This window comes from Cyprinodon variegatus, unplaced genomic scaffold (assembly GCF_000732505.1).
Source record: "Cyprinodon variegatus isolate N-32 unplaced genomic scaffold, C_variegatus-1.0 Scaffold195, whole genome shotgun sequence".
Lineage (NCBI taxonomy): Eukaryota > Metazoa > Chordata > Actinopteri > Cyprinodontiformes > Cyprinodontidae > Cyprinodon > Cyprinodon variegatus.
The window spans coordinates 837,087-841,712 of record NW_015150648.1 but is presented as its reverse complement, the minus strand read 5'-3'; positions in this window follow the sequence as shown (position 1 = coordinate 841,712).

Sequence of the window (4,626 nt, the reverse complement as noted above, 5' to 3'; positions counted from 1 at the left end):
TTGCTTTGTTGGGCTGCTATACAAAGCAACTCAAAGCTATTTCTGACATTTAAATTGAAAAAGCTTGCTGGATGGAAAGCAAAATGTCTTCAAACTTGGAAACAAATTCCAATGGATTGTTTTTTTAACTTTTTTTTTGAATTTTCAGAGTAATTTTAAAGAACCTTGTAACTTTCAGAAACCAGCTGATGTATTGCTGTGTTACAACCTGTAAAGAACTTTAACATAAAAATGCCACAAAAAGTGACAGCTATTGTGATTATTATTTCTTATTTAAAAACAAACCAAAGATAAAATGGGAGGACCATGATTCTTCTCACACTTTCATTATGGAATACAGGTTAAAGGTTAAATCGATTACCACAAAGAAACCACAACTCTGCTGTGACAACTCATCCTACTGAACAACAAGGTCACATGGCAACAACTTACGCTGAGCCAAAAGTAAAACTAGCAGCTTCCTAGAAATGGAGCAGAGTAGAAAATACAATATTTGAATTTGAAAGTAGTGGAGTGAAATTAATAAATGCCCCTGAAAACTTTACTCAAGTAAAGTAAAGATACTCAAAAAAAAGTATTTAAGTAAAGTAATCAAGTCCATTTACTTTGTAACTTTCCACTAATAAGTCCAAATGCAAAACCCTGAAAAACACCAGAATTAATTTGGTTTGATTTTAGCAAAATGTAAAGACACATACTGAAATCTATTGAACAAGTATGTCTTAAATCGATCTAAAAAGAAATGTGTGGATGATAGTTTTCCTGTGGAGAGGATTGAGGAAAACAAAACAATTGTGAGAAGCTGTAAAGAGACCAGACAGCAATAGTACAATGACAAAAAGCTTGACTAAAACTATTATTACTTTTGTTATCTTTGGTGTTTTTATCATCAGTTTTGTAAATAGGTAATTTCATACCTCAAATACTTTAAGACAACCCTGTTGTGTTTATTGTATAAAATAACCTTATTTTCTTCACTTTCCTTTATTCAGCCCCCTTTTCCTTTCAGTTTGTTCTTTGAATATCTAATGAAAACAGAAAAACATTGTGAACAGAATACAAAATTAGCAGTTAAATTATTTTAATCTTAGAGAAACCCACGGAGGCACGTTTCAGATTTAGGTTTGCTTAGAGAGGAACTTTATCAAACCTTTTTTTTTTTATCAGTGCAGCATATAAATCATTTAAGTAAAATCCACTGTGCATGAAGATGGATGCATGAAGATGATTTCTTCTGACTTTTAAAGCATTAGTGTTTTCGCTGAGAGGAGGGATGAGTGCAGCCTTAAAAAAGGCCTTGGTGTTGTAGATTTCCTTTGTGTTGATTTCAATAAAATTCACTGTTACATAAATAAAAAAAAATCCTGGCACATGTTCTACTGAGATAGAATAATATGAAAGCATGATTTAAATAAAAACTGCTGCATTAAAATTAGTCTTGCACCGATACCGATACCAGTATTGGGCAGGGCCACGATACGGCACTAAAATGGTGCTATTGGTATTGGCGAGTACCAACAAATAGAGCACCGATACCATTTTGAGAGCCAAAAGTTTATTCAACTATTGTCACCCATTCCAGGTAGGCAATAAAAAGTTCTACTGGATTAACTTTGTATTAGTCTTTTTCCTGCTTTACAAAGCCATGATGGCAATTATTTTACATCCAAGTAGTATGCAGTTTTTCATTCATATGTATATACACACACATCAATTTCAAACAGATGGTAACGGTATCGGCCGAAACGGCACAGCCTGTTAGGAATCCAGTTTGTGTGGGCTGTTTGTGTGTTTTTCTCTCTCCACCACCAGGTGGTGCCCCGTCCTCTTTGGGCCTCCCTGCACACCTGCGGCTCGTTGGATCATTACTGGAGGAGTATTTGAGCAGTGGGCTGTCACTACCTCGACGCCGGAGTATTTGCCAGTTTTGGGTACTCTGGCCAAGCTGAGATTAGCAGAGGCTAACCTAAGCGTTGTTTCTCTGAGTCTTATCCAGTTTTTGTCTTTACTCTTCGGCAGGAAGCCCTCCTGAGTAACTGGATACCTGGACCTTCTCCCCCTGGAAGGATTAACTGAGTACACGCTGAGCAGGGGAAAACCTCCACATGATCCGTTTTTTTATCTGTCCGACCTCCAATGAGTTCCCTCTTCTCTGGATTAACGCCTACGGGCTGGATTCTAGGATTGACAAGAGCCCCCCTCAAACGTGAGTCCCTCTCCAATAATTTTCAAGCCTCAGTAAATTTTCCTACGGTCCCTGAACTGATCACTGTGATCTCCCCTTCAGACTTTCCAGTTCCGGTTCACCAGTCCACTGAGTTCCAGATCCAACTTCTGTTATTCATCTACATTTAATAAACCTGTTAAACGTTTCCCTTGGTCTCTGAGTGGTTCTCTGCATGTGGGTCAGATCACTTAAACCAATCATGATACAGCCAGGTATCGGGTATCGGTATCGGGGCTAAAAAAATTAAAATATACATGTCAATTAAAAATGTAATGTATTTTATGGATAGCCTTTTTTACAGTAAAGATTATTTACATCACATAAACCTTTTTTTTTTTTAGGAATAAGCCTTTGTTCTATTAATGAATTATTGCCACCCCTGTTAAACAAGTATTAGCATAATCTCCTATAAAAAGATAATAAAGAAATCTTTGATATGAGTATTTGTGTGTGTATGTTTGTGTTTACCTGAATTTTGTGATGCATAAGAACCATTATCAACTTGTGGGAATTAGATTTAAGTTAGGCAATTACTAATAATGGTTCGGTTCAGTGTTAGAGTCGGGATTAAAGGGTTTAAATTAACAAAACACAGATGGGTGTGTATTTGTGATGCTATTTTCACCCCTGCTGTTATTAAACTGAGAACACAGCGGTTCTGAGTTAATGTTTTGTAGCTTGGTTGCTACACGTATATCCAATCTGACTCTTTCAACCAAATAGAGTTAGTGGCACCTTTAGTTCTGCCTTACTGTTCTCTTAGTAAATCATTCTTCCTATTTACTACTTTGCAGATAATCAGCTTGATCTCTGGCATCTAATTGTGGTCAGAAGATAGAGAAAATAGCTGCAAACCTTTTTATAAAGAGTCTTTCAAAAAGTGTGTGTAGTCCCTTTAAAGCGCTGGTTTTAAACCCCTGAAATTATTACACCTAACCTGTTACATCAAAGTAAATCTATTAATTAGGTTTTTCATAGTTAATCTGTGGATTTTTGAAGTAAAACATTTTTATCTTAATAGATTTTAATGTTTGTAGAAGGTTATTATTGTCTCAGTATATAATATAAGATTGAGCTCTTATATTTAAACTTTTGTGCCCCTCTTTTGTTTTAGATTAGATTAGATTAGATGAGCTTTATTGATCTCACAGCGGAGAAATTTACTTGTCACATATTGGCATAGAAGTCAAAGAAGGTGCAAACAAGGAGGAAAAAGGTGCATTAAGAATAAACAATAAACAATATATATACAGTATATCCAGGTATATACAGTATATCAAGATAAATAAGGATTAAGGTGCAAGTGTACATGTATCGCACACAATGAAAAACAAAATAAAAATAAGAAATAAAGAAATAAAAATATGTACAATCCGGATGGCTTATATACAGGTGAATTTACTTTTACGTTAAAGTGTAGTAGGTAAGGAGCAACGGTGAGGTAGTGGTATGACTATTCTATTCACATATATTGCACATTCAGCATATTGCACAGAATATTGCACATTTTCTTTTCTTAAGTCCAAATCTTAAAGTTACAATGGCTTATAGGTTGTGTGGTGTCTGTAGTTGAGTTTCTATAGGTTTATAACACATGACTGACATGAATTCTTCTAATGGGAGAACTTCTAATGGGAGGAATTTACATGAAAATATTTGCGGTTCTTTGTTTACTCCATTTACGGCTTGGGTTTTGTTAACACTTTCAAAACTGTCAACTAAACGCTACAAACTTTAGTTTTTAGTTTTCTTTTTCAAACTAATATTTTTCCATTCCTCACCTCTTTTCTCTCAGGGTTAACCTTGATGGAGTGCAGGGGGCAGAGTTTACAGTCAGGTCAGGGGGGTAACAATTTGGTCTGGCCAAACAATTCTCCATTTCTCTTCCTTTCTTTCTCTATTTAAATCCAGACCTCTCTATAGCTGACATGACCTCGCCTTGACCATAGGGTGCTCTTTTCATTTATCCCCACAGTGCCTGACATTCAGTTCAGCTGTACCGGAGGGGGATCTTGGATCCCCTGGGCTTGTATTGCAATTGTTAGCTGTGCCTCTCTCATAGATATAGCTATTGGGTGAGCTTTTACTGTGACTGATTGTGTTTTCTTTTATCTACCAGACCTGAAGACAGGCTCAGAGTTGATCTGCTCATTGCTTTCTTTCCTACATGAAACCACAGCAGGAGCTACTACAGAACCGGGTTCAATGTGTATGTTCAGCTGGAGGTTTCTTCCTGTTGAACAGGAGTTTTCCTCTCCACTGTCACAACATGCATGCTCAGTATGAGCTAAAAAGTCAATGATGCTATGCTAGACACTATCTGCATCCAGACAAATGAAGTTTAAACTTCCTGCTTCTGTGATTAGGTGGGATTGACTCCTCAAAAATGTTTTTAGAAG